Source organism: Malaclemys terrapin, chromosome 6, assembly GCF_027887155.1.
Source record: "Malaclemys terrapin pileata isolate rMalTer1 chromosome 6, rMalTer1.hap1, whole genome shotgun sequence".
NCBI classification, from domain to species: Eukaryota; Metazoa; Chordata; order Testudines; family Emydidae; genus Malaclemys; species Malaclemys terrapin.
The window spans coordinates 82553902-82577335 of record NC_071510.1 but is presented as its reverse complement, the minus strand read 5'-3'; the positions used below and the strand labels follow the sequence as shown (position 1 = coordinate 82577335).

Here is a 23434-nt window from a genome sequence, read left to right as displayed (position 1 = left end):
TATATGACTATACATTTAGTATTTGTAGCACAGAAATCTTCTTTCTGTTCCTTATTCTTGTTTATTAGCTCCTTTGTTCCCTTCGAGATTTTCTTCCCTTCCTTTCTGGCCTCTTACTGAATTATCTCCGGCTTTTACTGATCTGTCCAGTGTAGCTGTGAGAATGTTTACATGTAGAGGAAAACCAGCAAAATGTGTCTCTCTTGATGTTATTTTGTTTACCCCTGAGGTTCTATTGTAGCCTCTTAGAACAAAGCACACAACAAAAGCAGTGTTCCAGCAATTTTACTTGTGTACTGCTGCACAGAGGCCAGCACAGACAGAAACCCACAGTAAAATAAAACATTTACCACAGTTCCTCCAGGGAAGGAGACTAACACTATGGGGCTAGCTCATACTCCCACATAGGGCCATGGAGAAGCCACAAGTTTGGAATTGCCATGTTCTCCTAGTTTTCTTCTATTTGGAAACAGTATTTGCTCCCTGTGCAAAAATAGCCAAGGGTTCCACCATCTGGGGGCATCTGCAGCAGCACAGGGGCTTCCGCTCAGGAGTTGAATCTTTGCCCTGGGTCCTGGCTTCCAAGGCCAAAGAGAAAGGCCCACACTTGGGAGGTGTAGAGTAACTAATGACTGGAAGAAGAGTGCATGAAAATAGGCTCCCAGCCTCCTGTGCGCCACCAAAATCTAGAGATTGTCCCTTACTTGGAGCACCACATAGCACAGCAGCTACACCACAGAGTATCTACCGTGTGTAACCCCCAGGTGGGAAAATAAATAGTGTCAGGCAAATATTTATTAAAAATAAAAGGTCAGAAAAGGGAGAAAAGGTTTGTTTCTCTCCCATATCCCTCTTTCCAGAGTGCAGTGAGCATTACTTCTGCATGCATGCCTTGGTGTTGTTTTACAGAGGGATGGCAGTGCCCAGTTAATCAACTTTGTGTTGGTAGACTTTACTGCCCAGTTGACATTGTAAGGCTAGAGTGGAACATTAGTCAGACGGGTTAATTTCATAGAAAGGATCCAACAGCCAAAGAGAGCTTGGTACAGCATGTTCTGTCTGTGGTTCCTTGAAGTGTCCTTTTTGGCTGACTGACATTAGCAAAACCAAGTATTTTAATTATTTTGTTTGTTTTCTCCCCCTCCTTTAGTACGTGTAAATGTTTGCAGGCTGACAGTCTCAGCTCCAAAACTTGAGTTTTCCAAAGGAAAAAAGAAGATAATTTGTTTACACAATATAATATTGCTGTACTTTTCTGGACCACGCTTTAGTTACAAAAGTTTTCAGTTATCACAAGAGAGAAATTATTGCACCATCAGCACATATTGAATAATACATTCATCCCAGACCATATGATTTTTTTTAAAAGGCTGCATTCCTTTTGATACTGAGCCAATGTATACTTGCAAGGAATTATAGACAGGAAATGAGTGCAAAGCAAGACAACTAGTCAATAAACACCACCATGCTAAGGTTTCATTCTCTCCCTCCGTGCTTGAACTACTACACAACTGCATCCCGAGTTATATACTGTACCAAAGAGAACACCGATCACGAAACAAGCCATATTCTAAGAAACACTAACGTTTTAGGAGAAGAAGATGGAGAATCATGAAGAGATCTATGCCATATGTAAAAGGTGTTTTGCATTAGGCTGTATTCTCCTGACCTATTCCAAAAATAATAGTCATGAGTTTTGTTCACGAGAAATGTGACTGCTGGAAAAGGCTTGGATTAAATGATACACCTTGATTTTCATCTTTGCACCTAGAGTTTGAATGAGCTCATCTTTCATTCTTATGGAGTGGCGTTTGTTTATGACACAGAGGCAATCATGCTGTTTGTTGGAAAATTTAAAGGTATCTTTGAAAACTCTTCCAGAACAATTCACGTACTTCCAAATTCAAACTCTACTAAAGCACAGCTGGAAAATTAGGGCATGATGGTCTCCTGTGCTGAGATCTGCTCAGTCCATGAGAGTTGGGAGGGGCTTCCATCAGAGATCTGGATGCATCTCCCTGGTATTCTGGCCTGATCGGCACTGGCATGGTCCCAATGATATTTAGAGCACCCTAGCAGCTGTTCCAAACTCCATCAGTTGGTAACAATCTTTAAAGAATGGTGCACCGTTTGGAGATCTCTGGAGCAAGATACAAACCCTACCACAGTCACACACACACACACACACGTCCTTTACATCCCTCTATGCCAGGGCCAGGGGAGCACAAAGGAATGGAAATGCAGGAGAATATGTTCAATATATTCATAAATGATCTGGAAAGGGGGGTGAACAGAGAGGTGGCAAAATTTGCAGATGATACAAAATTACTCAAGATACTTAAGTCCAAAACTGAGTGAGGAGAGTTACAAAGAGATCTCAGTAAACTGGGTGACTGGGCAACAAAATATCAGATGAAATTCAATGTTGATAAGTGCAAAGTAATGTACATTGGAAAACATAGTTTCATTTATACATATAAAATGATGGGGTCTAAATTAGCTGTTACCATTCAAGAAAGAGATGTTGGAATGTGGAGTGGCAATCAAAGAAGCTAACAGAATTTTAGGAGACATTAGGAAAGGGATAGATAATAAGACAGTAAATATCATAATTCCACTATGTGAATCCATGGTATGCCCACACCTTGACTACAGCATGCAGTTCTGGCCGCTCCATCTCAAAAAAGATATATTAGAATTGGAAAAGGTACAGAGAAGGGCAACAGAAATGATTAGGAGTACGGAACCGCTTCCATATGAGGAGAGATTAAAAAGACTGGGACTGCTCATTTTAGAAAAGAGATGACTAAGGGGAGGATAAGATAAAGGTCTATAAAATCAGGAATGATGTGGAGAAAATGAATGGGGAAGTGTTATTTATCCCTTCACATAACACAAGAACTGGGAGTCACACAAAGAAATTAATTGGAAGCAGGTTTAAAACAAACATAAGGAAGTACTTCACACAATGCACAGTTAACCTGTGGAACTCATTGCCAGTAGATATTGTGAAGGCCAAAAGTATAATTGGTTTCAAGAAAGAATTAGATACGTTCATGGAGGATAGGTCTATCAATGGCTATTAGAGAAGATGGACAGGGACAGAACCCCATATTCTGGGTATCCCTAAATGTCTGACTGCTGGGGATGGACAACAGAGGATGGATCAATCAATAACTTCCCTGTTCTGTTCATTCCCTCTGAAGCATCTGGTACTGACCACTATTGGAAGACGGGATACTGGGGTAGGTGGACCATTGGTCTGATCCAGTACAGCCATTTTTATGTTCTTATATTCTTAGAGCAACTTGCCCTTGAATTATTTTTACACTGCTTCTTCACTTTGGGTTATACACAGTATTTGTTTTGTTTAAAAAACCCTCTTAATTTTCCCTCATATGGGAATTTGCCCTTAATTTCCTATCTAGTTTCTCTTATTCTTCCTAGTTTCATCAAGAATCTTAATCTCCTTGTTGTCATCATTGTTTCTAAACATCAGCAACAGCGGGGAGGCAGCAGCAGGGGGCTTTGGTGGGGCCAGATCCTGCACTTTTAACTCAGTGAGCTCAGATTGATTTCAGTGGGAGATTGGGATCTGCAAGAAATTCCAGATCAGACGCAAAGTCTTCATCAGCTAGCATCATAACGTTGATGGAACAAGCAAGCCCTCCTCAAGAGTTCAGTTGGGAACAAACAGCCTCAACCCCTCCGAGAAATTCTACCATCGATGTTGGTGGGAAGATGCACCTTTGGCCCCAGAAGACTGCACCTGGCTATTAGGTGGGGAAGTTGGGCAGGAGGGAAGCAACCTTCCTGAGGAGAAATCAGCTCCTGAATGCCATCATTGGATGTCATTACTCCCTACTGGCAGCCAGACCTTTGGGCCTAGGGGAGTCTCATCAATCTTCTGCATCCCCTCAGCTCCACAAAGCGTAGTGCCCTTTTACTCATTTCCATGAGGACTGGTTCTCAGTTTCTCATCACAGAAGATCCTGTCTTTTGAAGTTCTTGCAACAAAAGGGGCAGAAGGAATCTGATAACTCCACTCTGCACGTATTATACCTCCATCTAGGCTGGGTCGCTCAGTAGGTTGAATAAAATTAACTACAAAAATGAAGGATTTGGTAGTTCTTTGACAATGGTAACTTGTAAAATCCTGCCATTTCTTGCGCAAATCTACTGTTCAAGCTACTGTAGCCTTTGCTCAGAAACAAACTTGCTCTTTGTGAATAGCTGAGGATGTGCCTCACTGTCTGGAAATCTTTTTTATTTAAAGCCCTAGATGATCTCTTCAAGTGAATCCATTCATTTCTCAATAGTTGCTGCCCCCCCGACCCCTGTCTGCTTCATTAACTGAAACTGACAGTCTCATTTTTGTGTGCAGTGTAGTTGTAGCCATGTTGGTCCCAGGATATTAGAGAGACATTTTTGTTCACTAGTGAGGTCATAACTCCTTGCAGGCTCTCATATTGAGCAACAAGTTCTGGGAACATTTCTTTTATTGTGGAGCTTGTCTCAGACTCTGTTACCAGAGTCTCAGCTGAGCCTGCCGGCTAAAGAAAGAAAAGGATGGTGAAGACCAAGTATGTGGTGTAGGCTGCAGTGTGAAACAGTTATTTTGTGGACTAAGTGTGAGGCTTTCTTGGGGTGTCCAGAATTGTAAGTCACCTTGTTACTTCTCTGCTTCAGTGAGAGAGAGAGATTTGCTATTGCTAAACTGTATGTCAGCACCCTGACACTTCAGTCTCTTAGCCATCCCAGCACTCCTCAGGACTCTTCTAGTCCTTTCCTTGCCTTGCAGGTAACTCTTGGTGCCCCAGTTCCTGAACCCCTGGAAGAGCATTCTGCTGCAGCATCCAGCCCCTGACACTGGACACTTACAGAAATTCCCGAGTTCGCTGTCTTCAAAGGTCCGGGTCTGGCGGTAAGCAATCGAGCTTCTGGGTTCGATTTATCGGGTCTTGTCTAGACACGATAAATCGATCCCGGATCGATCCCGGAAGTGCTCGCTGTCAACGCCGGTACTCCTGCTCCGCGAGAGGAGTACGCGGAGTCGATGGGGGAGCCTGCCTGCCGCGTCTGGACCCGCGGTAAGTTCGAACTAAGGTACTTCGTTGCGTATCTTAGTTCGAAGTGGGGGATTAGTGTGGACCAGGCCAAAGAGACAGAACACACACCGACTTGATGGGTCAGCTGATGATGTACACCTCACTTTAATATAACAGCACTCAAATGAATTTATAATAAAACAAGAATAAATTATTCATAAAGAGCAGAGATTTAAGTGATACCCTGGAGAGATAATAGAAAATAGAAAATGTTTACAAATAAACACGCTTCTAAGAGACCAAATATAACTTCATCAGGCTCCAAGCTTTGTCTAAGCAGTTGTCTCACCTACAGCTACTTCTCAGCATCATCAGCCCATGTGATTGGGGATCCACTGTTTATAGATGCAAAGAGTGCTGACCTCTTTTTTCTTCAGTGTCCTCTCAATGTCAAAATGTCTCTTTGCTTGTCCTTATATTCCCAAAGTTTATTGTCTTTGTCAACAGAGTCAGGATGAAGCCCTGTGGTTTGAACTCGAGTGTCTTCCCATGCTGATTTCACATCCTCACGTTAATTTGTTTCTCCTGTTTACCTCCAGTCAGGGCCGGCTCCAGGCACCAGGCAACCAAGCACATGCTTGGGGCGGCACCTGGTAAGGGGCAGCGGGGGGAGCGCGGCGCAGCATTCCGCGGGGAGAGGGGGGGTGCTCCGGCGGCGCAGTGCTCGGCGGGGGGGCGACGCGGGCACGGCGCTGGGGGGGTGTTCCGGCGGCGCTCGGCGGGGGGGGCGGGCTCCGGTGGCACTTGGGGGGGTGGTTCCGGCGGTGCTTGGCGGGGGGGGGGCTCCGGTGGCGGGGCGGTGTGGGGCTCGGCGGGGGAGGGTTCGGGGGGGCGGCGCTTTTTTTTGCTGCTTGGGGCAGCAAAAAAGTTACAGCTGGCCCTGCCTCCAATGCAAATGAACTGCCCATTGTCTCTGGCATCATCATGCTCAATTTATATTAGAGACAGGGAAATAGTTATCCTCTGTCTTGTCTGGAAGAAAACTGTTTTCTCCCTTTGGTTACAGACTATAAAGCTTAATATCAGTAAGTATCAATAATTCCTCATGTAGTGTTAATACATACATTTCACAAGAATATTAGTGACCAGTGTGTCACCAGCTTTCATATTCTTTACAGATGAACATTATGACAGCAATGTATTAGGTGTAGTGAGTTTGTCAGGCCTGACAAGGGTTGCTGAGAAAGAGTAGTGAACCACCAGTGGGCCTCTGTGTCACACCAAGGAACAAATTTTGTTCCCATTGAAGTCAAGGACAGTTTTGCCATGGATTTCAAGGAGATCAAGATTGGTAACTTATTCTTTGTTGTGTCATATCAGTTACTTCATATCCTTTGTTCCTAGACTGTAAGATTTTGTGTACAACACTCTTCCTTTGGACAAGTAGCCTTGATTAGTAATCAGTCAGTGTGTTGATGACCCAAGCTCTCTTGCATTAGGCATTCATTACCTTGGTTGGCTAGTCCTGTTCCCTCATTTTCTTGCTTTTAATGAGTTGCAGGTAACAACTGCTCCTGAACTAAGCCTGAATTTATTGCATGATTGGTCTCTCTCTGAACTCTGATGTCTGAGACTGCATTATACACTGCATTGACGTATTTGCAGATATGCTGAAGACACTATAGATGTATTTTGTTACATGATAACTGTCATGAGATACCATGACAGTATACCTGACCTCCTTAAATATCTATAAAACTGTTAGTTAAAAAAAATCCAAATATGTCAGAGATGCACAATGGAAAGGATTAAAAACGGATACCAAACCGCACATCTCTTTACCTACATATGTAGTGGAAATGTGGTATTGACACCTGTTTCTAGTCTGAAAGATGCCTGGGTTCATAGAAGATTTTGAATCCCTAATTACTATGACATGTACCATGTAGCATGATATAAGCGTCAAGTCCTTCTAGAGAACTGAAAATATTAATTTCCGGTTCCCAAATATTTTGTGAAAAAAATCCACACACCACAATATTGAATGAGAAATTAATTAAATAGAAAGCCAATTTTGCAAGTAAAATCTTAGTTTTGTCTACAAGTTCTCCCACTCCGCCCAAGACATGACTCGAGAAAGAGCCTGCAGACTTGGACTCATTGATATGAATAGTAGTGTTTTAATTATATCTTTCAATTGACCCTGATCTTTCCCTAATGGTTCTTTTTTAACTCTGCTCATGAGAAAACAGGCCAAACTGCTGACTATATATTCCATCCTCCACACAGAAAATCTCTGATACTTGGATATATAGGACCAGTCCAGCTTCAATAGCATTTTTGTGTATATTCAATACAGGCTGACCAGTTGGCCACTTTTATGTATTCCCATTCTAAATGGTGTATAACTCCCATAGGCCTTTGCTGAGGCTGTTAGTATAAACTCTTTTGTCTGTATTCCACAGTGCCCTGGAATTCAGTGTGTTTGTTCCCTCCCTTATCTGCGTTCTTCTTTTTTTGGTAAATAAGTGTTAGCTTGTGATGAGAAGGAAGGAGGCAAATAAAGTAACACTGTACTACAACTATGCAAACTATTACATGGAATGGACTTGCCACAGGAGAGCTGGAGCTCAATGCATAAGCTGACTTCTCTTTAAAGATGAACCTTCCAAGAAAAGCAAAAATCAAGCAAGCAAGCAAGCAAGCAAGCAAGCAATCCATTATTTGTGTCCTCAATGACAGCAGACTCAAAGATTTTATGGAGGAGAAAAAGCTTTTTATTTCTTGTTTTTACCATTATATAGACTCAGCTCCTGGTGTCCCTTGTTGATAGACTTGGACAATCTTTGGAGGACCTGGAACTTGATATCACAGCTGGACTGAAAGGCTGAGCTGTAGTTCTCCAAGGCCTAAAATGAATAGGGAGGGAATGTGGAGCCTTTGGCTGAGACAGCTGTATCTGTGATGTAATATTCCACATCCTCCAAAGAGTACTAAAGTCAGCCCGAATAAAGAAGTCAATACTAGATATTTATAAGGTAAAAAACAAACAAAACAAGTAAACAAAGAACAAAAATCAATGACATTGTCTTTATACATCATGCGTGCATCGTAAAGAAAACTCGCACAAAAGGTTTTTTTTTTTGCTTTGCAGTCCAAGTTTCAACCAATTTCTGTCCCGTGGTAATGGGGGAGTCCAAGCTATTTCATAGTGGGGGCAATGCTATTCCACCAGGCATACATGAATGATTGTATTCAACAGACCAAGCATGTGTATAAAGAGTTGTTTTTTGTCCCTGAGGAAAGACTTGGTTGTTATTGCTTGGAAGGAGGCAATCTACTTTCCTGGAACCACATCCCATTGTAAGCAGGCCTCTCTGGAATGGGCCAAACTAAGATTTTCTACTTAGCTTGAACTTTGGCTGAATAGGTTTGCAGAGGATGGAAATATGCTTGGTGCCCTTCTATAGGCCTACACATGTATAAAAGGTGCATATAATTAGGCTTTATAGAGACTTTAGTAATTACTCAATCTAGAAATAATCTAGTGGGTACTCCTAGCCTTGCTATTCAGAGAGAGCTCGGACACTCCAGAAATTTTTTAATCTGATGGGCAACAGAAAGAATAGTACAGTAATAGGAGTTAGAGATGGAGAAGGCCTGCTAGGACATCTATTCTCTCTCTTTGCCAGTGTAAGAGTGTTCCCTGTTTTCTATTGTTTTATCCATTCTAGTTTTAAATGTCCAAAGGGATGAGGTTTCTACTCCTTTCTGTGTGAGACTATTCCACAGCCCAATAGATCTCAATGATAGAAAGTATCCCGAGATATTTAGGGCCAGACTCTGATACTCTTATTCACACACTGAGTAGTACAGTACTTGATGAGGAGTCTCATTCACTCTAGTGGGACATTTCATGGAGCAAATACTACCCAGAATGAGTCAGAGTATCAGAATTTTGCTCTTGATAATTTAGGGAGAGATGAAAACCTTACTGAAGTTGATTCATTTAATTCTTCATCTTACATGTGTTTTGGTTTTGGTCTCCATTTTAGACACTGTTTTAAATGTAATAAAGAAATAGTCTTTTATCATGCTAATTACAAAAGTCAGCATTTTAGACAGAGTCAGTGAGTGAAGTAATGAGAGTGAGACCACATTCTCTACTGATCCTTAACAGTTAAAAATAAAGACAATCAGGGTTCAAAGGTGTTTCTCCTGAGGCAGGATTTAACCTTAGCACAACCCCTGTTTCTAGCTGGCACTAAACCAACTAATTGGTGTCCTCTTTTTGGAAACACCAATTGTTGTCCTGATAGCTTAGTAAACTTCTAAAGCATTATGGACTGGAAGAGATTATAATTAAAAGCATATAATCCTTTAAACCAGGAAAGAGAAAACTTAAAACAGCCAAACATCATATTTCATTTAATAATTCACATCTTGAAATATATTTTAATTGAAAATGGGAAATATTAATTGCCATTCTACTTGAAACTCAGCCAGAATGAAATGGCATTACTATAGTATCTCTCTTAAGAACTTACTGATGGACTACAGACTATATCAATGAACTTTTCACTGATTTTTGTAACATGGGAGTTGTATTTTGTATAGTAAATATAAACCAGCTTCTCCTAATGTAGGATAGATTTATTTTACTAGTTAGTAAATAACCCTACTCAGTTTCGTGTGTATTATGATAACCTGGCAATCTTTGAAAGGAAAAGAAATTTACCTGCTTGTGTCGTAAATAGAATAAAGTACCAAATGAACTTGTGTACAGCTGGTTGCAGTTGAATTTGTTTCCAGAAAGCCTGTTGCTGTAGAGCAGGGGTCTCAAACATGCAGTCCGTGGGCTGCATGCGGCCCGCAGGGCTATTTCCTGCGGCCCCCAAGCAGCCCGCGCCCGCCCCCCCCCGGCCTACCTCCAGGCCAGGGGTGGGCAAACTACAGCCGCAGGATTGCCCCCTCGAGCCCCGCACTGCTCCCTGAAGCGGCTGGCATCACATCCCTGTGGCGGGGGTGAGGGGGTAGAAAAGCAGAGGGCTCCGTCCGTGTGTTGCCCTGGCTTCCAGGCACCTCCCCCCCCCCCTCGCAGCTCCCATTGGCCGGGAATGGGGAACCGCGGCCAATGGGAGCTTCGGGGGAGGTACCTGGAGGCGCGGCAAGCAGCATGCGGAGCCCTGCGTCCCCCTCCCCCAGGGGCCGCAGAGCCATGGTTCCAGCTACTTCCCGGAGCGGGGCTGGCAGCCTGCCCTGGCCCTGGTGTGCGCCGCTGCCACCCCGGAGCCCGAAGCCCGAAGCCCTCCTGCATCCTGCCCCCCAACCTCCTGCCCCGAGTTCCCTGCTGCATCCCACACCCCTTCTGCACCCCAACTCCCTGCCCTGAGCACCCGCTGCACCCCAACCCCCTGCCCTGAGCCCCCTGCTGCATCCCACACCCCTTCTGTACCGAGACCCCTGCTTGCACCCCAACCCTCTGCTGCACCTCAACTCCCTGGCCTGAGCCCCCACCACACCCCTCATGCACCTTCTGGGGGCAGGGAGGGGTGGAGTTGGGGTGGGGACTTCAGGGGAGGGGTTGGAATGGGGGCAGGGAAGGGGTGGGAAGAGGCGGGGCCTCATGGAAGGGGTGGAGTAGGGACAGGTCTGGGGGCAGTGAGGGGTGTGTGTCAGTGATGCGGCCCTTGGGCCTCATGTGGCCCTTGTGGTCATTTGAGTTTGAGACCCCTGCTATGGAGTATGGTTGATAAATAAGCCTGTAGCAACTGGAGGTGGCTTAAGGAGAATAATTAAAATTTCCCAGAAGGGGAGAACACCTTTGAAAATTATCATTACTTCTAACAGTTATTTGAAAATATGCCCCCACTGTGGAAGTGTAAGCTCTTAAAATCTTTCTCAGGGGAAAATAGACAGGATGGGTGTTTGGTACTCAGTTTGGTGAGGTAGGGGTCAGTTCTTCAGTTCATGCAAATTGTCTTAGCTTCATTGAAGGCAATGGAACTTGTATCACTGGCAGATCAGATGCCAGCTCATGCCAAGGCCCCTAGACCTCAACTGAACACTGACAAATACATAGCTAGAAACCAGTCTGACTCGCCAGTGTGTTAGTATTGTTAAAATAGGTATTAGGCTAATAAAAATGTGTTTAGTGTTTAGACTTTATGAAATGACTGTAAGATGCTGCAGGTGTAATCTCACTTAACATTTGTATTCCATGTTATAAGGTTATATTGTGTGTTTGCGTTGTAAGCCTCTGTAACTCAAACAGGAAAAAAGCATTAACTAATGTAAAATGCTGTCTTCCTACAGGAGGTGTTAGGTCCTGCCCACAAGAAGCCAAATGAGTTATTGTGACACATCAGAGAATGAAGACTTTGTTAATTGCATTCCTTCCCACTTCCCATGAAGAGGAGATGTGTAGGTAAACTCATCCCAACAGCTTGAACTCTGAATGGGAAGAAAAATCCTCAACAAGAAGAAACTATATGCTGCTTGGACTCTGAGGAGCAAGGATTATTAAACATAAGCAAAAGATCCCCCGTGTTTGGCCTGCATAGACATAAAGAACATATAGACAAGTTTCAGAGTAACATCCGTGTTAGTCTGTATCCGCAAAAAGAAGAACAGGAGTACTTGTGGCACCTTAGAGACTAACAAATTTATTAGAGCATAAGCTTTCGTGGACTACAGCGCACTTCTTCGGATTGCATCCGAAGAAGTGGGCTGTAGTCCACGAAAGCTTATGCTCTAATAAATTTGTTAGTCTCTAAGGTGCCACAAGTACTCCTGTTCTTCTTTTTAAAGAACATATAGTGCTTGCTTATTATAAAAGCATGTATTTCACCAGTCTTATTATCATCTGTTTGTCCTTTAAAATATTATCTCTTATTCCGTAGCCCCGTAAAAGCGTCTTCATCTCCATTAGTCTGAAGCTGTCCTGCAATAACTTCACTTTGACATGTTTCATTTCCAAATGCTGCTTCACCAGCTGCTCCACAGCTGTACTCCAAGGCACCACAGCACCATGCATTATCTGCAGTACTGCATCAAATACCAGATCTGTATCAGATATGCAGCCAATGACAGCTATTGCCTTTGCCTCCCATGCAGTTTCAAACACTGATGTAGATCGTATACGACAGCGTTCTAGCAAGTCCTTTATATACTGCAAGAGAAGTTCATCCTGTTGTAGATTATGTTCATGTATATATGGCTTTATAAACTTCTCCAAAATGGATGGAATGAGCTCTGGTGCCAAAACTTTATCAAACATGCGGAATACTATTGTACTTGCATTCTCCTTTTCAAAATCCCAGAGCGCTAGTTTGCAACTGTATTTTTTGCGGATCTCCACCAACTCTTGTAAATAATTTACAAGCTACTTTAACCAGTGGACCTCTTCGCAATCATCACACTTCAAGGGAATCCAACGCCAGGAAGATGCCAGTCCCAGTACACCTGGATTTTTACTTGTAAAAAACACCTCTGAAGTCCATTTTCTGGCCAATTTGCCTTATCGGTTAATTCAAGATTTCGAGCTCCTTGTTCCAGCTATTTTGCTAATATTTTCTGTCCTTTTGGCACAACCCTCCTTACAAAGGGAATCACAACATTTTTAAACCACACAGACAGTTCTTTTACAGGAATGGTGGCACAGATTGTGTTAAGCAGGTCCTCCAGCATTTTCACATCAAAGCTGCTTTCAAAATCTGCCTGATGCCTAAGCCAGAGGTATTGCGCACAAGGGAGATTGCCTTCTTGTAGTTGAAAAAGGATGTTCTTGAAAATATCTTCATTATTCAAGGATTCAGTCCAAGCAATTCCACTGAATTTCTCTGGTCCAAAGACTCCATAGGAAGTAGTTAGCCTTGCTTGAGCTCTCAGTACTTCTGTTATGGAAACTTGAACCCCATCAGATAAGGAAGCAATCATTTGTTCATCTCTCTTCAAGATTCTGATTTTAGCGTAGTTTAACATTTACTGAGTTGTTTCATACGTTGGCCATGGAGCATTTATACAGTAATCCATGACAAAATGGTTATCCTGTGTTTTATGCAGATTTTCTTTAGCTTCATCCACAAGGTCTAACCAAACTGTTTGACCATAACTCCCAATGGAAGATGAAGCCAATTTCTCTAAAATAGCACTTGCTTTTACTTTGTAAACAAGCTCAACATTCATCCAAACTGAATCGCAAAATTCTCAGCTTCAGTAAACTTGTGTTTGTGAAGTAAGCGTCTTAATCTATTTTCTGGCAAGGCTTCTGTTAAACTTCTCAATACTAAAACAGACACCGGGCCTTCAGGGGACTTTTGGTGATTTTCATTAATTCCTTCCAAAAAATATATTGTATCTGTGCTGATTCCACTTTGAACGAGTGAAGAAACAACAGATACTTCTAAAGAATAGAGCAGGTGCATTGCAGGCAGTGAAAAAAACATGAGGTTTCTCATCTGTTTATTAACAGGTACTGTCAAGTTTATTAGTTTAAGGCTAGCAACCCCTTGTCTTATGACTGAAGAAGAATCTGATTCTGTAGTTAGAAGAAATTCTTCAATATGAACTAAAGGCCAATCCCAAATCAAGGTAAGAGAATAAACATCCCACATGCTCAAAATGTTTTCCTTATCCAAGACAAACAACAAGTTGTCTATGACCTGAAATTGCACTGCATCTTTAATCAAACTTGAATCAGCAAAACTTTGAACAGACACCAGATTTTTACTAGGATCCACCTCCCATTTGGAGAGCACACAGTCACCTTGACCCCCAATTATCAGCAGGATGTTGTTCATCGAGTCGCCAATCACAAAATTCAGACAACCAAGGGTGTGATAATCCTTTGTAGAAATATAAGCAGTCTTGATCATTCCTTGTAACTTCTTTGCTGTAATCATGTCCATCTTGTCAATTGCTTCCTGAATTTTTGCAAGAGTGAGGCACATTATTCAAAAGAATTCATTGCTTGTGAGAATGAATATATGATAGATTCCTCCATCTGCATTATCTTTTTCTATAATAAGGTTTAGATAAGTCTTTTCATTTGCAGATTTCTGAACAAAAACATTAGTTAGCAAAGTTTGCTTTGATGGTACATGAATAAGATGTAGGTTACCACTTCTCTCACCGACTACAAGAAACTGCCCTTTTTGACGCAACCCAACCACATCCACTTCAGTATCAAACTGGATGTGCATCTGAAAAGACTGGCAAATGCTATCAAGAAGTGCCACTGATCTGTCAGCCACAATAATACAGCCATCACTTGAGTTGCATGCATATAGTTTTGGATTACTGTCACGGAGTATTGGGGGACTCAGGGCCCTGCACCCCCGGCTTCCTGCGATTCACCATGACTCTCAGCCAGCCAGTAAAGCAGAAGGTTTATTTGGATGACAGGAATACAGTCCAAGACAGGTCTTGCAGGCACAGACAACAGGGACCCCCTCAGTTAGGTCCATCTTGGGGTCCCCGGGCATTCCAGCCCAGCCCCCCTTGGGAGGTCAGAGCCATCTCTGCCCCCCAGCCCTCTCTCCCTGCCTGCTTCCAGCACTCTCTTTTCAGCGACCCCTCCCACAGCCTTTGTTCAGTTTCCCGGGCTAAGGAGTCGCCTCCCCTTCAACCCCTTCCTGGGTTCTCATGTTACACACTCAGGTATGCGCCCTCGGGCGCCCTCGGGCAGATCCCATCCTGCAATGCAGACTATCCCAGAACACTCCCCTGTCAGCATTCACAGACCACCGTGAGAACAGGCCCAGTTCGTCACATCTCTCCCCCCTTCGAGACCGAACTGAGCAGGGTCACTTTAGCCAGTGACCCGGGGAAGTTCGAACCTACCCCCGTTCCCATGGATGCCCCCGCATCCCTCCCATTCCTTGGTGAGAATTACACCAGGCCCCTCCAGTTTCACGCCCCCCCTTAGGTCGGGGGTGCTTGATGGCACTTGCAGTTCGCATGTGGGAAGGTTTATGCGGCCTGCGCCCTTTTCCCACCCCCATACCTCTGGGGTTCCAACTGGGCTGTGGTCTTCTCCCAGCGCTCCAGTCTGGAGGTCTGTGCTTTGGGCTCTCTTGGTTCAGAGCCGCCCTTTTAACCTTGGCCACCCTCTGGAAAGGATCCTTTATGCTGGGCAAGGGTCCTAAAGCTGTTTTCCCCTTGTCCCAGGCCTTCCTCCCCCTCTGACAGGGGTCACAGGATCCGCAGTACTGTCGGACAGTAACAAAGACCCCAGGCCAGTAAAAGCTCCGTAGCAGCCTCTGCTGCGTACGCCAGGTTCCCTGGTGCCCTGCGAGGGGAATGTCATGGGCCCGGCACAGCAGCTGGCGGCGATACTTCTGGGGTACCACCAGCTGCCTCCTGATCCCCCCTGACTTCATTTCCCCTGGGGGAGCCCATTCTCGGTACAGGAACCCCTTCTCCCACAGGAACCTTTTCCGGCCACCTCGTCCCATGGTCTGTACCGCATTGAGGTCGGCTAGGTCCCTTATTTTCCGCAAGGAGGGGTCTCTCTGTAACTCGGCCTGGAACTCAGCAGCTGGGACAGGGATGGCCACCTGCTCTTCCTCGCCCGCTGGGCCTGAAGCTGCAGCCTCCCTGAGCCGTGTCCCTGGGCGTTCCCTCCCCACCAGGTTAGGGTCCTGCGCCTCAGGCAAGGCACCCCCCCCAAGGCCAGGGCGCAGTGCCCCTCGCCGGCTCTGACTGCGGGTCACAACCAGTGCCTTTTGGGGGTTGCTTGGCCAGTTCTCCAGGTCCCCCCCCATCAATACCTCAGTGGGCAAATACGGGTGTACCCCCACATCCTTGGGGCCCTCCTTGGCCCCCCACTTCAGGTGTACCCTTGCCACGGGTACTTTGACTGGTGTTCCGCCCACCCCCGTCAGGGTCAGGTAGGTGTTGGGCACCACCTGATCTGGGGCCACCACCTCGGGCCGGGCCAGCGTCACCTCTGCGCCCGTATCCCAGTATCCATTGACCTTCCTCCCATCCACCTCCAGGGGAACAAGGTACTCTCTCCGGAGGGACAGCCCCGCGCCTACCATATAAACCAAAAACCCTGAGTCTGGAGCATCCAGCCCCCTAGAGGAGCTGGCCTGGAGCTCTCCTCCCTCCTTAGCAGGTGGTACTCTGCCAGCCCCTCTTCCCTGGGAATGCTGCCTTTCGCCGGGCTGGGTCTCTACCCAGTTAACCCTCTGTGGGTTCGGTCTGCTCAGTCTGTCCCTGAGCCTAGGGCACTGGGCCCGTATGTGGCCCTTTTGGCCACAGTGGTAGCAGCCCATGTCCCATGGGTCCCCTTGAGTAGGTCGGATGGTCCTGATGCCGGATGCTCCCCTCTGATGGGTTTTTTCTGTATTTTCCCATGGGGAGGTCCCATGGTGACTCTCTCTCTGCGTTGTGGTGGGACTGTTCCTTTGGGACTCCTCCCTTTTATCTCCTGACCGGCTCTTTACAAACTCATCAGCCAGCTGCCCGGCGTGTCGCGGGTTCTCTGGCTTTCTGTCCACCAACCACAGCCTCAGGTCGGATGGGCACCGGTCATACAGTTGCTCCAGTACCAGCAGTTTAATCAGGTCCTCCTTCGTCTGGGCCCCACCAGCCCACTTGCTGGCGTATCTCTCCATGCGGGCGGCTAGTTGCAGATATGAGATCTCAGGGGTTTTATCTTGACTCCGGAACCTTTCCCGGTACATCTCAGGAGTCAGCCCAAACTCTCGTAGCAGGGCCCTTTTGAATAGTTCGTAGTCCCCTTTCTCTGCCTCTCCCAGTTGGCGGTACAATGCCACGGATTTGGGGTCCAGTAAGGGGGTAAGGACCCGGAGTCTGTCCGCGGGGTCCACACGGTGCAGCTCGCAGGCCGTCTCAAAGGCCTCCAGGAAGTCATCCATGTCCTCCCCCTCCTTGTATGGGGCCATGATGCACTTATCAAAGCTCCGTGCAGTCCTGGGTCCCCCCTCACTCACCGCAGCCGGGGGTTCGCTGCCCTTCAATCTCGCCAGTTCCAGGTCATGCTGACGCTGTCTCTCATTCTCCTGTCTCTGTCTCTCTTCATGCTGACGCTGTCTCTCATTCTCCTCCCGTTCATGCTGATGCTGTCTCTCTTTCTCCTCCCGTTCATGCTGACGCTGTCTCTCTTCATGCTGTCTCTGTCTCTCTTTCTCCTCCCGTTCATGCTGTCTCTGTTGTTCACGATCCTCCAGCTCTCTCAGTTTTAGCTCTTTCTCCCATTCCAGCCAATTCCGCTCCCCGGATGCCGAACGCCGCCGGGAGGATCCTCTGCTGGCCGGTGGGCTTCGCCGGGGGGACCCCCTGCTGGCCGGGGGGTTCACGGCGCCTTCGGTATTTGCTGGGCTCCTCCCCACCCTTCTCCTAGGCATAGGAAGGAGGGGTCTCGGGAAGCCCTCAGCAGCCGGCTGACCACTCCCAGCTGGGACAGACACTGGTGCCTGCGCTGCATTTGCCAGGCTGCTTCCCTGAGACACAGGGATCAGTTCATTCGCGCGATCTTCCGCCTCCAGCTGGGCAATGAGCTGTTCTTTGGTGAGCCTCCCAATGCGCAGCCGCCTCTGCTTGCACAGCTCCACCAGGTCGCTCTTAAGCCGCTTGGCATACATCTTCCTGCTGGCCACTCACCGGCCTGTGTGCTCACAGCTCCCCACAGTTCCCAGGGGGCCCCCTAGTGTGCCAGCCCTTCTTGAGGTCACCACCTCTCTGCCAGGGTCGAGCTGCAGACTCCTCCGCCCCTGGGACCACTCGCTGCGATCCCCCCGGGGGACCCTGTTACTGCAAAAGTCCTTCTCGCTGGTCACACACTCCCAGGGGTAATAACCGTCTCTCTCTTACTCTTCAGCACGCCTGGTCCCCGTCAATCCCCCTTCGTTTTACTGCTCCCCAGTTACTTACTGCAGGAAGCGCCGTCCACGGGGTGCAGTAGATCCCACCGCTGCCACCAGTTGTCACGGAGTATTGGGGGACTCAGGGCCCTGCACCCCCGGCTTCCTGCGATTCACCATGACTCTCAGCCAGCCAGTAAAGCAGAAGGTTTATTTGGATGACAGGAATACAGTCCAAGACAGGTCTTGCAGGCACAGACAACAGGGACCCCCTCAGTTAGGTCCATCTTGGGGTCCCCGGGCATTCCAGCCCAGCCCCCCTTTGGAGGTCAGAGCCATCTCTGCCCCCCAGCCCTCTCTCCCTGCCTGCTTCCAGCACTCTCTTTTCAGCGACCCCTCCCACAGCCTTTGTTCAGTTTCCCGGGCTAAGGAGTCGCCTCCCCTTCAACCCCTTCCTGGGTTCTCATGTTACACACTCAGGTATGCGCCCTCGGGCGCCCTCGGGCAGATCCCATCCTGCAATGCAGACTATCCCAGAACACTCCCCTGTCAGCATTCACAGACCACCGTGAGAACAGGCCCAGTTCGTCACAATTACACAAGACCTTTTCAGAGGAAGTTATTTTAACTAGCGTATTCTCTTGGTACAGGGCAGTTCCACATTCATGTCTCGAACCTATGTTCAGTCGTCTACTTCCTGTGTCATCGTTTGTCAGAAGTTCAATATAATTCCACATGTTGAAGAAATTCTTTACCTCAGCTCCAGGAATTGGAAGCCGGCCATCACCCCCTCACTCCCAGGCTTGCCGCCATTATATTTATATTATAAAAGTTTTTTCCATCTTTTCGAACCTAAGACTGTAACTCATTTGTGTGTATAACCTTACCTATTTTCACCTTGTAAATAACTCATTTTCTACTGAATTTCTCTGTCTTAGTTAATAAGTCTTTAGTTAGCTTATTATAGGATTGTCTATAAGCATTGTATGTGGTATAATAACTAGAGTGCAATTGATCTGGCATAAGTGATCAGTCCTTTGGGTTTGGGAGTAACCTGAATAGTGTTGTGATTTTTGGTGTAAGGGACCATCTATCACAAAGGCAAGCTTGTCTGGGTGGCAAAATATACTGGAGTACCCAAGGGTATGGTCTGTGACTCCATGTTAAGGCTGTTGTAGTGCCTGAGGAGTTCACACTTGATGCTTGGTGAAATCTAAGTATAGAACTCATAAACAATTTTGGGTGTGTGCCATGCTTCTAAATAGTCTGCCCTGAGGTTGGTACTCATGTCCTTGAGCCACTCCAGGCAGCTTGAGAGAACTATAACAATTTACACTACTTGAGTATCTGCCTTGATGTGATTATGAGTAGAAATGCTGATACTACACATGTGAGAGAAAGACACACTGATGATGCTGATTTTCAGGCAGCCCTTGGGCCAGTCACACTGGCTGCTGCTGGGGCACTCTCAGGCCACCGTGCCCTCCCTCCCCAAGCAGCACAGGAGTTTGGGTGTGGGAGGGGGTAGGGGGTTGGGGCATGGGACGGGTAAGGGCTCTGGGTGGCACTTACTTCGAGGGGCTCCCTGGAACTGGTGACATCCCCCTCGCTCAGCTCCTAGGCAGAGGCGTGGTCAGGAAGCTCTGCACGCTGCCTCCACCTGCAAGCACCACCCCTGCAGCTGTCATTGGCTGTGGTTCCTGGCCAGTGGGACTGTGGAGCCAGTGCTCTTGGCGGAGGCAGTGCGCAGAGCTATCTGGTCACACCTCTCTGCCTAGGAGATGAGGGAGGGGGATGTTGCTGCTTCTGGGGAGGCGCGGAGCCAGGTAGGGAGCCTGCCAGCCCTGCCAACTGCCCCCCTAACTGCCCCCTCAGCACCAGCAGGGGTCCTGGGCTGCCCCCCCCAGCACCCACAGTGCCCCCTGTCTGCTCCCCAGCACCTGCAGCACCCCCTGGGCTGCCCCCCTGAGCACCCGCGGCACTCCCTGGGCCACCGCCATTCCCCCAAGATTTAGTCAGGGGTAAATAGTACGAGTCATGGCCAGGTCACGGGCCATGAATTTTTGTTTACTGGCTGTGACCTGTCCATGACTTTTACTAAAAATACCTGTGACTAAAACATAGCCTTAATAATACACACTCTGACTAAAATGCTATTTGCTGAAGATATGGAAATGAACTTTTTGACTGTTCTAAGAAGGAATAAGAATAGTATCATGACAAAGACATTAACTGAGCCGTTATTATAATCATTGTTATATTTTATAAAGCATAGATTTGTTTTCTACTGAATTTTACATTCCCTGCTTTCTTTTTTCTTCCTTTGCAGCTACAGAGACAGGCATGGTATAAATACACAAGAAAGCTCTGTGCTGTTTTCTGTGATTGACAACTCTGCTCCACTGACAAGTGGAATTTTCTACTACAGGAAGAAAGCTAATCTTTGTAGGAGACAGCGCTTTCTTGGGTGCTGGTTCCAGTCTGTGGAATAAACTCCCCCAGGAACTAAGGACCAACACAAACCTCACCACCCCGCTCCAACTGCAAGGCCACTTCTTCATTCTGCCTTCTCTAACATAAACATGTAGTAGCATTTAAAAAAAACAAAACAAAGCAAAACAAACCATATAAACCAAGAACCAAGCCCAGCCAAAACAAAACCTTGCACTGCACACACAGCTCTTACCTGGAGAGAATCTGCGGGAGAAAACAAACTATATGTGTCAGATGTTAGTAACATCTCAATGCACTACTGGAAGGTACTTGGATACTACAGAGATGTACAGTAATACAAGAATCTATATAGAATACAAAAGAAGAATAGAGTAAACTAGAAATAATAGAACACACTATATGGTGTTATACTGTCTATTTGTGTACCACTCCCAATAGACAACATAATCTTCTACTCCAGGGACAGCACTAAGATTTCTGGAATAGTATGGATGAACCATGTTTGAATGACTCTTTCTGAATAATTTTGCATGACTAAAGTTAGAAACTTTGTTCTGTCACAAAGGTCACTGATAAAATTCCACAACAATGGAAAATATTAGCTGTAAAATGTTCTTGTTTTGCACAAGGGAAAAAGCAAGGGACCAAAATAGCAATCCAAAGTAGCAATCTTTTTCAGGAAAAGCAGATTATAACTGGAGCTATAAACATTGTGAAGAACTAAAAATAGTTAGTTGACTTGGTTGGCAAAGTTCATCACATAAATAAATTCCAGATCTACAAAATGAATAAAAATAGCACTAAAACAAGCTATAGTTCCCAAATATCAGCCCAATCTTGCAAACCCTAACTCCTAGGAGTAGTCCTTCAAGTCAGTGGGTCTATATGTGAAACAGGATCAGGTCCAACAGCATCAGGAATGAAAGCTGTTGTCAGAAGTTGGGGGTGGCAACTTTTTTAGACACATTAATTTTTCCTTCTCTCCATGGTCTTTCTTTTCATCCATAATATTACCAACCTAGCTGTAGCTGCTGTTCTTTAAATCCAGGTACAGTATAGTCCAAATAATTGTGCTGATTGTGTGCATTATTGCAACAGGAAGATAGTATTAAATTGCAGTTCATTGTGAAGAGTAGCTTTACAGTTTCTGGTGGCTATGTAGTTAGGACCAGATAATGACAGGGAAACCTACACAAGGGCCTAGAACAATCACAGACTATATGCCCAGGGGAATGCAAAGACTGGTCCCTCCAGAGCACACATTACCCCAAAGGAAATGGGGGCATGACTGCGGATGAGATGAAGTTATAGTCTAAATGATAATGCAGCCTACAACTGCCAATGCTCATATTCTTGCCAGTTACCCTCAGGATGCTGCAACCCCAAACCAAGCCTAATTCAGGGCTATAATGTAAAGGCATTTTCCAACTCCAAGTTTTCAGTCATCTCCAATTTTCATCAAGTTTTGTTACCTATTATCCTGTTTGTTCTTACTCCTCACTATCTACCCTGTTTTATTCAATATCATAAATGCAAATATTTCATAGTCAGCAGGAAATCTGTAATCCTTCTCTGCAGGCTATTGCTATGACTCCATGCACCATCTAGGCCTTCATGTTATTCCTTGGAGTATCCTGTAGTACAAACTTCCTTTCCAAGCTTAGCTTTAGCTTTATGAAAATGACAGTATTCCACCCTAGCAGCCTTATACATTACAAATAGTGTTTTTTTGTGTCTTTTACTGTAAAATAGGTACTATATGGAAGCAAGACAGTATGCTTCAATAAATCCCTTAGATAAAGTACAATACAGTTGTATTTATAGTGATTAGTGTAATATTCAATCATTCATAATTGTCTTACTGCCAGCTCAGTTACACTTGAAAAGTGTAACAATGGCTACTCTACTCTGCTATTTCAGAGTTCTGGAAAATTGTGCCTAGAATAGTATTAGGACAAAGTTGGCAAGTCTTTTGTATCTCTAACATTACACAGCAGGTTAAAGGCCAGATGACTATTTCATTTCTTATTTTGGTCATTAGTAACTTGGGCATAAATATTCTTTCTGGGCTGAATTTCTCTGCCATCCTGGGAGTAAATTTGAAAAATGTTGGTCCAGTTGATTTTGTGCCAAAAAGCAGGAATCATTTGAGCTATCTTAAAATATATTATTTAAAAAGTTACCCAGCAGTATGTTAGACTGTCCTATGTTAATTGGCCATGTAATAAGATACTCTATCAGTTACCATTGCCATGAGAACCTTGACTCTGAGTATCCTTATATTTTTTTTATGGGCCAAATTTGTTTTAAGAAAGGAGGCCTATGGTTGTTGCATAAAAATGCTTCCGAATTACACACTTGCATTTAAATTCTCAGCTATTGTGACTAGCTATACAAACTGAGAATTTGCAAGTACAATTGCAGGCTGACCCAAGGCGGTGGAATGAATTCCCACAGAACCTAAGGACCATCACAAATTTCACTGTCTTCCACTCCAACTACAAGGCACATTTCTTTGACCTTCTCTTCCATAATACAAATCCATAGTAAAACACACACACACGTATTATATAAATGTGTAAATAAATAAATAAAATAAATAAATAAAAACAAGACACTCCACTGCCCACCCTTCTCTCCTGGGGAGAGGATGGGAGAACAAACACATGACAAATGTTAGTCACACTGCTTAATACACTACTGGAAGGGACTCAGGTATGAGAGTGGTATAAGAACCTATATAAAACAGAATAGAAGAGATCAGGTAACACAAATGTACCCACTCACACTGTTCAGGGGTAGAAGAGGAACCGTCTTATCTAAAAGACTGTCAAATATAGGCCAGAGCAGTAGAGCCAAATAGCTTAATAAACCCTGTATAAAGTAAGTTTTAATGTTTTAAAGCTTTCTGAGTTTGTCTAGGCTGTTATTCAACATAAATTACGATATTACTTAATCATATACTGTATTCAATTATTTGGAAAAGACTCCACTTTGTTCTGTTGGCTTGTCTGGGGTTTTTGTTCCACTTTCTGGATCAGTTTCTTGCTTATTGGAATCTGCTATCATAATACTTTTTTGGTTTTTCACCAGAAGATT

The 23434-nt window shown here is 45.3% G+C and overlaps 1 pseudogene; it reads right to left on the bottom strand.

The window, feature by feature from the left end:
* Window positions 1–11877: 11877 nt before the first annotated feature.
* LOC128838803 (kinetochore-associated protein 1-like) lies at window positions 11878–18618 on the bottom strand (annotated as a pseudogene).
* Between the last annotated feature and the right edge of the window lie 4816 nt (window positions 18619–23434).